The sequence below is a fragment of the Physeter macrocephalus genome, chromosome 16 (assembly GCF_002837175.3).
Source record: "Physeter macrocephalus isolate SW-GA chromosome 16, ASM283717v5, whole genome shotgun sequence".
Classification (NCBI taxonomy): domain Eukaryota; kingdom Metazoa; phylum Chordata; class Mammalia; order Artiodactyla; family Physeteridae; genus Physeter; species Physeter macrocephalus.
In genome coordinates this window covers 61,781,126-61,794,485 of record NC_041229.1, presented here as the reverse complement: position 1 = coordinate 61,794,485, position 13,360 = coordinate 61,781,126, and positions in this window count along the sequence as shown.

The window sequence follows — 13,360 nt, the reverse complement described above, 5'->3', positions numbered from 1 at the left end:
GAATGTAAGCATGTGTCTAATTCATTTCCCACACATTTCATATTTCAATTTCCTGAACTATTTCTAACCTACCTACAGACAGAAAATACCTATACATTTTCCAAGACATAGCCAAAAGCTGATCTGATGCCTCTTCTGAGAAGTATTCACTGAATTCTGCAAGCTAAGTTAGGGACTTTCCCAGTGGTCCAGTTTCACACATACATCCTTCATTGTAGCAATGGCACAATTACATTGTTCAGCACCCATAACTAGCTGATTTATTCCTAGAGGGTAGGGGACATACCTAATCAACTCTTGGGCCACCCAGTAGAGAACATGGAACAAAATAGGCATCTATAAATGTCTGTTGTACTAAATTCTTCAGCCTAGCTCTGCATTTTAGGTTTACTAACTCCTCCCTTCCCCGGTTTCCTCTTACTTCATCTGAAAATGAACTTCCTGCAACACTGATTCCCCATTGTTCACTACTGGGTAATGTCTGTACCCTTAAGGTTTTCCTCTCCGTGCCCTTAAATGTGGGGGCATATTGTAGCTCTCTGACTCAGGGACATGAATTCGGTAGTTAAATTTGAGATGCCCTAATAATAAAAATGGTCTGTGTGCTTATATTTTGAGGAAAGGAGTTTCAACTTTTCTGATATTTTGCATTCTGTTCCACAGTATATCTGTTTAATATAAAAGTAATGTTTTTAGTTCTTACAAGTTAAATATTGTACATTGCACACATACATACACACACAATTCTATCAAAATTGATGCTCTAAGCTCTTAAGAAGATGAGCCTTGTTTACACTGTGGCTTCACATATGCCTTGGCACACCACCGTGTAGCCCAGCATGGGAAGCACAGCATTAAAGTTTTACTGCTATTCACTTCAAGGAGATGAAAATGCAAAAGCTGTACCTAGAGATGTCACTGAAAACTCAATACCATTGTTCTGACTTAATTTCTAACTTCTTTTCCTTCAAATGGTCTCAGAAGCTTTCCTACAGTTATCTTTTCCTTTTATCCCAAAAGGAACAAAAGAAAGGAAAAATAGTTCAGTTTTGTATGTGCTGAGTTTGAGATGCCTGGGAGCATGTGGAGTTTAGGAAAGAGTTCTTCGCCGGGAAAAGAGATTTGGGAGTTCTTGGCAATTAAAGCTAAGGAAATGGATGGGATGACTCAGAGTGTATATGTAGAGGGAAAGGAGACTGAGGTCAGACATTAGAGGACAGACAGGATGCAGAATCTATGAAGGAGACTGAGAAATTGCCTTACAGAGAGGAAAGAGAACCTGCAAAATTCATCACAGTACCCAGTACAGTGTCTTTCTTGTACATAGGAGACACTCAAAAAATAATTATCGAAGGAATTTAGCAAGCATAGTCCTTTTTCATTCAAAGCACTGTGCTAGTATAGAGTATACAGGGATGACTCCTGGGCCCATCACGCCAGTCGGAGAGACAGATCATGAATAAGTATAAGATAGTAAGACAGGTAGCTAAGAAAGTGGTGTGCACAAGGCATACTGGAGTACCAAGAAAGGAGGAGGTCAATAAGGAACTTTTCAGAGGAAACAATGCTAGGGCTGCATCTTGAAGAATGAATAGGCATCCATCAAGCTTTGGGTAGAGAGATCCTCTGGGAGGGCATTCCAGGCAGCAAGATCTGCAGGTAGAAGTGCACTGAATTGTGAAACAGAATGGAGTGGTTGAGAAATTCCAAGTAAGTAATTTGGTACAGCTGGGATTTAGTTTTGAGGAAGAAGTGGAGGAAATGAAGCAGGAAAGCCAGGCAAGATCAGGTTACAAAGGACCCTGTAAGACATGATAAAGTGCTTGGATTTTATCCTGAAGACCAGGGGAAGCCACTGAAGGATTTTTAAATGGAGAGAAAAGGGATCAGATTTACAATTCAGAAATATCATTCTTCCATCAGACCGGAAGATGGGTTAGGGGCCAAGACTAGAAGCAAGGAAACCGCATAGGAGGCTAGTTAAGGAATCCAAGGGGAGTTGAGGGAAGGCTAGACTAGGCCAGAAGCAGGGGGGAAGGAGAGAAGCCAACAGATCAAACAGATATACAGGAGATAGAATAGACTAGACATTGTGTGTGACTACATGAGGTAGAGGAAGAAGTTAAGAGTCAAGCATGATACCAAATTTCTACTTGGGCAGTTGGGTGAAGTAATTCCATTCACAGAGAATGAGGATAGCAGAGGAGAAGGAGATCTGAGATTCTGTGATGAGCTTTGTTGTAAACGTATTCAAGTTACAGAGTTGTCTTGTGAACAGTTGTTCTGGAGCTCAAAGGATATAGGTAAGCCAGAAATACAGATGTGCTATTCACACATAGGAGGAAATTGAAGCAATTGGACTAGATGAGATTTCCCAGACAAAAAATATAGAGTAAAAGTAAAAGAAAAAGGATAGAGCCAACATTCAAAGGCCAGACAGAAGAAAAGAGAAGCCCTCAGAGGAGGGTGAAAAGAAGGACTACAGCTAGAGCACTGGTGTCTCAAAATCCAAGGGAGGTGGGGTCAAAAACATCTCCCTCAGATTCTGAGGTCCTAAGGACAGACACTAGATGATTTTTGTATTCTTAGAACCTAATGTTGGCCAGGCTCCAGAATAGTGGTTTAATGAGTATCTTTGGCCATTGGACTTAAAAATTAGGATGTTCGGGCTTCCCTGGTGGCGCAGTGGTTGAGAGTCCGCCTGCCGATGCAGGGGACATGGGTTTTTGCCCCGGTCCGGTAAGATCCCACATGCCACGGAGCGGCTAGGTCCGTGAGCCATGGCCGCTGAGCCTGGGCGTCCGGAGCCTGTGCCCTGCAACGGGAGAGGCCACAACAGTGAGAGGCCCGCGTACCGCAAAAAAAAAAAAAAAAAAAAAAAAATTAGGATGTTCACTGTTGACCTCTCACGGATCAGTCTCTTGAGAGGGGCAAAAGCAGAAACCATAAAGACAACTGGAGAAGTTTGGTGACAATGAAAAGAGAAGATACGGCAGCAACTTGAGAGGAAAGGAGATTTAAAAAGTGAATTTTGAAGATTAATGTATTTATTTTTTGCTATGGTGTGAATGTTTGTGTCCCCCCCCACCCAGATTCATATGTTGAAATCCTAATGCCCAATTTGATGGTATTGGGAGGTGGGGCCTTTGGAAGGTGCTTAGGTCATGAGGGTGGAAGCCTCACAAATGGGAATATTGTTCTTATAAAGGAGACCCCACAGAGATCTCTTGCTCCCTCCACCATGAGAGGGCACAGTGAGAAGGTGCTGGCTGTGAACCTGCATGAGGGTCCTCACCAGAACTCAGCCATGCTAGTACCTCGGTCTTGGACTTCCCATCCTCCAGAACTATAAGAAATAAATTTCTATTGTTTATAAATTACCCAGTCTGCGGTATTTTGTAATAACAGCCCAAATAGACTAAGACAATTTTATAATGAGTACTTTTGCCAGGCCTTAGTTAATGGAGATAGACACTTAAGGGTTTGTATAGGTTTGAGGGAAAAGTCCAAAATCTTGTGTTGAGGTCAAAGGGGATGGAAGAGAGCTTTCTCGTTCTCCACTGTGGCTTCCATGGCTCCTCCACCTTTATGTAAAGCCTCTTTTCTTTGGGGACTCGAGACCTTGGTTGACCACCTTCTCCTGATGTTCTTGGCCTTAGCTGCTACAGGATGCCTAAAGCACCTGCTGGCCCAACGTACAGGAAGTCAGTTGGCAAGCTTGCAGTTTGAACGTGTCTGCCTTTGAGGAGAAAACATACACAGTATATAGCCCAGAGCTAGTCACAAAATGAATCAAATTCCGTCAGTCTCAGACCTAACAGGATGGGCTAGAGCAGACAGACAAAATATCAGGAATTCTGAACATGACTGAGAAGTCAACATGGAGCTAGCAGAGTTAAAAGCAAGTACAGGAAAGTCAAAACTCTGAAGGGGTTTTGTAACACTAAGAACCCTACCCCACATCTGTCTTTTTTATAACAGTCAGCCCATTCATGCCAGGCTGACTGGGGCTGAAGGTGGGGGAAGACAGCTTCTGATCACTCACACATTCATTCAAGTCTTAGGCCCAGAGTCTTACTCACCATCCCAACCTTAGATGCCCCATTCAAGACTCTGCCCCTGGGACTTCGTTGCTGGCGCAGTGGTTAAGAATCCGCCTGCCAATGCAGGGGACACAGGTTCGATCCCTGGTCTGGGAAGGTCCCACATGCCGCGGAGCAACTAACCCCGTGTGCCACAACAACTGGGCCCACACACCACAACTACGGAAGCCCGCGTGTTCTAGGGCCTGCGTGCTGCAACTACTGAGCCTGTGTGCTGCAACTACTGAAACCTGTTTGCCTAGAGCCCGTGCTCCACAACAGAGAAGCCACCACAATAAGAAGCCCATGCACTACAACGAAGAATAGCCCCCGCTCACCACAACTAGAGAAAGCCCGTGCTCAGCAACAAAGACCCAATGCAGCCAAAAAATAAATAAATAAATAAATAAATAAAATGTTTAAAATTTTATTAAAAAAAAAGACTCTGGCCCCATAGTTCTTTATTGTTCTCTCCTACTGAAGCCCATCAATCCCAATGCATCCAAAAAATAAATAAATAAATAAATAAATAAAATGTTTAAAATTTTATTTAAAAAAAAGACTCTGGCCCCATAGTTCTTTATTGTTCTCTCCTACTGAAGCCCATCAATCCAGCCCACTCTGTTTACCAGGTCTTTGACCCTTTCATGACCAGATCTACTTTAGCCCTGAAGCTTTATCCTCCAGAATCTCACTCTCTAAACCCAGCTTCTTGCCTCTGGATCTCCCTTTGCGCACATATCAAATTTTCAAACTCTAGAAACTACTCCTCTGAACTCTTTTCTCCCTGTATATACCAGGCCTTTCTTCCTTTTCAACCCAGCCTGGATATCATGATCCAACTTCATCTGTTCTCATGGCAGCCCCTACTCAACCCCATGTCTTTCTCTCCCACCCACTTACTAATTACCAGATTTCTCTACTCCTGTGCCCTCATCATTAAGAGCTCCTAGGAACAAACAATATCACACAACCACTGGCACTGGGATCAACAGAACCAGGCCCTAAACACAACAAGCCTGGCTTGCTCAATCCTACCATCTCTTTGACCCCTGCAAACTTTCTCCACTTTCCTTAAACTCTTTGTATCATCTTCATCTCTTAGTATAAGCACTTAACTTCACCTCCTACTTCCCAGAAAAAAAAAAGGAGGCTGTAGGCATGGTCTTCTCAATTCCCTACCCTCCTGATCTTTATCTATATCTAGGAACTAGGCAATAAGTTGAAAATCTATTCACTGAAAACAGTTCACCCAATGACCATGCTCCCAAAAGCTCAATTCATCAAATTTTCCAAAGTTATCAAGTTTAAAAATTGTTGGTTTTGAGCACCAAAATCTATTTGGTAGAGTTATCAATTCACCAAAAATTTGTTTCTATCAATAATGTATAAAATTTATAGAAATTGTGTTGTGTGGAAAGATTTAATAACCTTATGGATTCACTCTTTTTTCTTTTGCTTTTTTTTTTTTTAGTTTTAGTTTTCAGTTAATTTCAGCTTGATTTAGTTTAGTTTTAGTTTATCCAGAGTCTTCTCATTAGGTCTGTTGTATAACCAGATTTCAATCAAACTCTGTTGAATGTCACTTTTGTGTGTGATACTCATATCAGAAACTTAGGATTCAGATGCCTGAAATGAATATATAATACTCATTTGATCAAGCTGATAAAAAAATCTAGGAATTAAACAAGTTAAAAACAGCACTAACTCATTCTGTGAAGCCATTATTACCGTGATACTAAAACCAGAAAGAGACATTGCAAGAGAAGATCAATATCCCTGATGAATATAGATGCAAAATTTGCCAACAGAATACTAGCAAACTGTATCCAACAACATAAAAAAAGAATTATACACTAGGACCAAGTGAGCTTTACACCAGAAATACAAGGTTGGTTACCATTCTGAAATCAATCAGTATACAAAAATCAATTATATTTCTACACACTAGCAAGGAACGATCCAAAAAATAAATTAAGAAAACAATTCCATTTACAATAGCATCAAAAAGAATAAAATGTTTAGGAATAAATTTAACAAAAGAAGTACAAGACTCACACACTGAAAAGTACAAAAGATTATTGAGAGAAAATGTAAAACGCCTAAATAATGAAAAGATAACACGTGTTCGTGGATTTGAAGACTTCATATTGTTAAGGTGCAGATACTCCCCAAATTGGTTTAGAGATTCAACACCATTCCTATCAAAGTCATGCTGCTTTTTCTTTTTTGGCAGACATACTAAAATTCATATGGAAATTCAAGAGACTCAGAATAGCTACACAAAATAATCTTGAAGAAGAACAAAGTGGGAGGACTCATACTTCCTCATTTTAAAACTTCTACAAAGTAATCAAGACTGTGTGGTACTGGCATAAGGACAGACATGTAGATCAAGGGAACAGAATTGAGAGGTCAGAAATAAACCCTTAGATTCATAGTCATTTTTTTCTTAACAAGGATGACAAGAAAATCAAATAAGGAAAGACAAGTCTTTTTAACAAATAATGATAGAACCAGCTATCCACATGTAAAAAATTAAGGTTGGACCGCTACCTCACACCACATACAAAAATTAATTCAAATGGATCATAGACCTAAATGTAAGAGCTAAAACTATAAAACTGTTAAAAAAATAGCAGTAAATCTTGTCCTTGGATTAGATGATGATTTCTTAGATAGAATGCCAAAAACACAAGCAACAAAAGGAAAATGAGAGGGAGAAGGGGCAACATAGGGGTGGGGATAAAAAGGGTTATTTAATGTGATTATATGAAATCATGTGTGTGAAACTTGAAAATTTAAAGTGCTACAAAATTTAAAGAAACATTCAATTTAAAAAAGTTTTTAAAAAAGGAAAATAAGATAATTATTTAAGGAACAGAATATCCAAGAACTGTAGGACAATAACAAGAACTGTGGAACAATAACAAAATGTACGTAATGGGAATACCAGAGGAGAAGAAAGAGAGGGAGAAACAGAAGAAACATTTGAAGTAATAATCACTGAGAATTTTCTGAAATTAATGACAGACACCAAACCACAGATCCAGAAAGCTCAGAAGACATCAAAATAGACACTGAAAAAATCTACACCTAGGTGTACAAAACTGCAGAATATTTAAACTAGAGAAAATATTCAAACCACAGAAAATCAAAGACATAGAAAATCTTGAAAGAAGCCAGAGAAGAAGTTATACAATGGCCAATAAGCATACAAAGAGAGGCTGAACATCATTAGTCATTAGAGAAATGCAAATCAAAACCACAATGAGATACCACTTCATACCCGCTAAGATGATTATAATAAAAAAGATAAACAATAACAAGTGTTGGCAAGGATGTAGAGAAATTGGAACCCTCATACACTCCTGGTAGAAAAGTAAAATGGTGAAGTTGCTGTAGGAAAGTTTGGCCACATTTCCTCAAATATTTCCTCAAAATGGTGAACATAGTTTATAATACATAGTTACAATGTGTATCATACCAGCAATTCCACTCCTAGGTATATACCCAAGGATATTGAAAAAGTACGTCTACACAAAAACTTGTATGCAAATGTTCACAGCAGCATTATTCCTAATAGCCAAAAAGGGCAAAAAAATCTAAATGTCCATCAACTGATGAGTGAATAAACAGAATGTGATATATCCATAGAATGGAATATTATTCTGCCATAAAAAAGAATGAAATACTGATGTATTCTACAACATAGATGAACTTCAAAAATAGGATAAGTGAAAGAAGCCAGACACAAAAGGCTACCTATTGTATGATTCCATTTATATGAATTACCCAAAATAAGCAAATCCACAGAAACAGAAAACAGATTATTAGTTGCCAGGGGCTGAAGGGAGAAGGAAATGGGGAGTAACTGCTATTGAGTATGGGGTTTCTTTTGGAACAATGAAAACACTCTGGAATTTGATCGTGGTTAATGGATATACAACTGTGAATATACTAAAAACCACTGTGAACTATACAGTTTAAAAGGATGAACTTTATGGTATATAAATTGTATCTCAATAAAATTGTTACTTAAACAAATAAAAAATAAAATAAAAGTAAAAACTTTATTTAGAAGTAGTAGCAACTACATAATCAAGGATAAGAATAAGCAGAGATACTCCTAAAGTACAGTCATCCTATTGTGACATGAACGGGACTGGCAGAAATTCTACAAATGTTTCTTCGATGTCACTATGGCAGGAGGCCCATTCATCAATGGTCATCATGAGATCTTAGAACAATTATCTTGAACTAATGAACTTATATAATTAATTTTATCACTTACTGTAGTAACTATTAATTCCATTTACCAACCAGTATGGAAATACAGTATGTCCATATTTCAGCCCATATCTATATACCTATTAAAATTATAAGTGCACAAAAAAAGTGTTTTTAAAAAGGAAAATTATTAGATTGAAAATGTTTTGAAAGAGAGAACCCCCCCTCGCAAGATTGTTTATATTTGACATTTGAGTCATTGCACAACACTTGCTAGAACAAAATACACAAGAACTTCTCATTCTCAAAAGTTCAGATTCAAAGTAAGGAAAATTTTAGATTACACTGAACTTTGGCCAGCCATGGCAAAATGACTTCAGTGAAACAGCAAATAAATTGAAACTAAAACTGAGCTAAACTACACTTCAAATGAGTCAACTGATAATTTGTAGAAATGTTCAAAAGTAGTTAAAATCCATACAACCATGCAATTGTTGTAAACTTTACACATAATTAAAAGAAACAAAATTTTGGTAAATTGAGAAAATTGGTGAATTTCAGCAAATTGATCATTCTGTGAACTGAAATTCAGAGAACTGGCTCTCCTTACTTCCTATCCGAGAGGATAGGAGTCCTTCCTCTTCTCCACATTTAATCCCTCCACCTGTGTTCTAGATTCCATCTGGTTCTGCCTTCTCTGGCTCCTGCCCTGTGGGAGAGAATCGGGGGTCTCCTTTTTTCTTTCCTAGAGTCTCTGCAAGGAATTGAAATCCTTCAGAGCCTGGAAAACATACTTGGTCTTGGAAGATCCCAACTCAAACAGTGCTGGACTCTGGCCATTTTTTTAAGACTCATGCTCACTTTCTCCAGGGCTGGGGTCTACTGAAGAGTGCTAATGACTGTGGTCTCTCATGAGCATTTGAACGGGGGCTCAGTCTCAGAGCAGTCTGCAACCAAGCAATGATGCTGCCCGGTGCCTCCTCCCGCACTAAGAAGGAACAATTGGATAACAGAGACAGTGAGAATTGTTAGCCTCCCATCCTGTCATTCAGGATCATCATTTACAAGGCAGGCCTTTTGGGTCATCTTTCCTTTTCCATTCGATCTTCCCCACATTCATCTGTCCTTCCTTGCCCCTGGTTAATTTGTCCTTCCACTGCTTCCCAGAGTTTAGCCCTTTCCATCGTGGACTCTCCTCCCAATCTTTCCTGTTCTGAAACCTCTAAATTCTCAGCCCCGTTATACACCCCTGAGTCTCCACTTCCTCTAAGAGAGTTGGCTTTAAGTACATCATTTCTTCACATTCTTCCACAAGTCTAGGGAGGAGAGAGAAGTTGTCTCCATTCTTGGGGCTCCCTAAGGCCCAAACACACATAAGTACTTTTCCACACCTCCCCCAGTCTTTGAGAATCATACCATCTTGTTATTCAAGCCTCTACCCTCCTCAGTGTTGTCATGAAATGACCTTTCTTTTTCATCACAGACTTTAGTATAGCTGTGCCTGTACCCTTTGTTCTCTCACCAGCATCCTCAACTCCATGGTCCTTTAAGCCTGTAAGGCCACCAGCCATCATTCCTCTTAACAGTGTCTCCATTCCTTTAACACTTTCCTCAAAATCACTAACATACTGCCTCCCTCAAGCCCCATTTTTCTCAAACTCCAACTCCTCTCCAGAGAGAATGAGATCACCAGGTATGATGGCCTCAAATTCCCACCCTGTCCACCCTCCTTCTGCACTGCCATCATACCCTCATGCATGCACTTATCTGCATCCTCACCCATCTTCCCTTTCAGTCTTGAAGGAGGAGGTACCTCTCTAGGTTAAAAACCAATCCCTTCCTGTAGCCATGGTTAATTCCTCAGACCCTCCTCTCTCCTCTGGGACCTTGCTCCACTAGCCATTGCCTGTCCATCAGCTCTTTACCTGCGGTGTTAAACGAGGTCCCACTGCTTACTTCCCAGCAACTGTTCCTCAATCCTTCCCTTCCCCACTCCTCCTCTCAGCCTCCTGTTACCTATCCTTTCTCTCTTTCCTTGCTGTACTCACTGAGTAGTAGTTCTTCAGCCTCCTGTCTCACTAGCATCCTTTCTTTATTCTGGAAAGAATATATTCTTTCTTATATTCAGCATAAATGAATATTATTTATTCATTTGTCCATCAATGGACACTTAGGTTGTTTCCATGTCTTGGCTTTTGTGAACAATGCTGCAATGGACATGAGGTGCAGATATCTCTTTGAGATAGTGATTTCATTTCCTTTGGATATACCCAGAAGCAGAATTGCTGGATCATATGGTAGTTCTATTTTAAAATTTCTTGAGGAACCTCCATAATGTTTGCCATAGTGGCTGTACCAGTTTACATCGCCACCAGCTGTGTCCAAGGGTTCACTGTTTCTCCACATCCTTGCCAGCATTTTTGATGTCTTGTTTTCTGATAACAGCAATCCTAACAGGTATAAGGTGATATCTCATTGTGGTTTTGATTTGCATTTTTGTGATGATTAGTGACGTTGAACAACTTTTCATGTGCCTATTGGACATTTGTATGTTTTCTTTGGAAAAAGATCTATTAAGATCCCTTGCCTATTTTTAAAATGGGTTATTTGGTTTTTTGCTCTTGAGTTGTATGAGTTCCTTGTATATTTTGGATATTGACCCCTTAGCTGATACGTAGTTTGCAAATATTTTCTCCCCTTCCATAGGTTGCCTTTTCATTTTGTTGACGGTCTCCTTTGATATGCAGAAGATTCTCAGTTTGATGTGGCCCCACTTGTTAATTTTTGCTTTTGTTCCCTTTGCTTTTAGTGTCAAATCCAAAAAAGTAATTGCCAAGACCAATGTCAACCAGCTTACCCCTATGTTGAAGTTCTCCTAGGAGTTTCATCATTCCGGGTCTTAATGTTCAAATCTAATCTACTTTGAGTTGATTTTTGAGTATGGTGTCAGATAAGGGTCTGGTTTCATTCTTTCGCCCATGGATATCCAGTTTTCCCAGTACCATTTATTAAAGACACTATCCTCTCCCCATTGTGTATTCTTGGCACCTTTGTTGAAAATTAATTGACCACAGGGACTTGGTGGTCCAGTGGCTAAGGCTCTGCGCTCCCAATGCAGGGGACCGGGTTCTATCCCTGGTCAGGGAACTAGATCCCACATGCCGCAACTAAGAGTTCGCATGCTGCAACTAAAAAAAATTAAAAAAAAAAAAAAAAAAGATCCCGCATGCTGCAACGAAGATCCCGCAAGATCCTGCACGTGGCAACGAAGATGCCGTGTGCCACAACTAAGACCTGATGCAGCCAAATAAATAAATAAATGTATATTTTTTTAATATTAAAAAAAACATTGACCACATATGCTTGGGTTTATTTCTGGGTTCTCTATTCTGTTCCATTGATCTATGTGTCTGCTTTTATGCAGATATCATACTGTTTTGATTACTATAGCTGTGTAATACAGTTTGAAATCAGGAAGTGTGATGCCTCCAGCTTTTTTCTTCTTCCTCTCCTGTCTTTGAATCATTAAGATCATCAGCCACATCCTAATTTCAGAGTCTAATGGAGACCTATCAGACCTCATATTACTGTGGTATTTTTACTCTGTTGATGACTCTCATTCTAGTAGCTGTTTCCTTCCTTGGCTTGTATGATAACACATTGGACACTACTCTCTTGTTCAATTCTTACCTCATTGACTGATCTTCCCAATACCCTTCATGGCTCTTCTTTTGTTATCCACCCTTAATGCTGCCCAGGCCCTCCTTTCACTACATATTCTCTGGAGGTGACAACATCCGTTCTCATGGTTCCACTTAACCACTACAGACTGACAGACTGATGTCTCCAAAATATCTATCCTCAGCTCACCTGAGTTCCAAATTTTATACTCAACCACATCCTAGACATCTTCATTTGGATATCTCACATACATCTTAAAGTCATCATGTACAAAACCAAATTCATTATGGTATGTCTCTCCTCTCAAACCTGCTCATCCTTTTCTTCCCAAACATCATGAGTAACATCACTAATGTACGGCCCAGGAAGATGGAAGTCATCTTACACTACCCTCCTCCTGCACCACCACTCCTCACATCTAGTCAGCCACCAAGAATTGTAGTCTCTGTAACTTCTCTCATATCTTACTCCTCTTTTCTAATCCTACCACCACCAGCTTAGTTTAGATCCTCATTACAAGCTGGGCAATTGAAACTGACTCTTCTTTATTTTCCTTTGATCCTTAGTATTGAAGCCAAAATGATGCTGATGTCACATAACCTGACCATCTCCCTTATTAAATAAACCTTACGATGGCTCCTCAGAGCCTGGACTATATGCATGATAGGTAATATCCTCCATGATTTGGCCCCATTTACCTTTCTTGTTTTCTCCTTTCGCACCAGCCCGTATGCCTTACACTCCAGCCAAGTCAATGTACTCGGGAACCACCAACACTTACCACCTATACACCAGCCTCCACAGCCAAAGGCTATTTTCTTTCATGCTCTTGTGGTTTTGAACATGGTGCTGTTTACTCTGCCTGAAAGTCCTTTCTCCAACTTCTCCCTCTGCTATGATTCTACTCATCTTTGAAGATCCAGTTCCAGAATCATCTTTGTGACACCATTTGCTGACATCCCAACCCTGGGCTACATTAAGAATCCTCTCTATGCCCACAATCCCATGCTTTCCTCTATCATTATACTACCCAGTGCCAATGTGCAGATCTGTCTTCACAGCTTACTGTGAGCTCCTTAGTCATATCCTAACTATGTATCTTAAGTATAAAGCTGGCCACTTATATGTGTCTTCAGTAAATAGAAGGAAGTAAGAAAATTTAGGTTCTCCTATTTGAAAAACTCTCTGGCCCCCTAAAACACCTGTCCCCTCCCCCTGCTATAGATCTCTCTCCTTTCCTGTAGTCAAGCCTCTTTAAAGAACAGGCTCGGGCTTCCCTGGTGGCGCAGTGGTTGAGAGTCCGCCTGCCGATGCAGGGGACACACGTTCGTGCCCCGGTCCGGGAAGATCCCACATGCCGCGGAGCG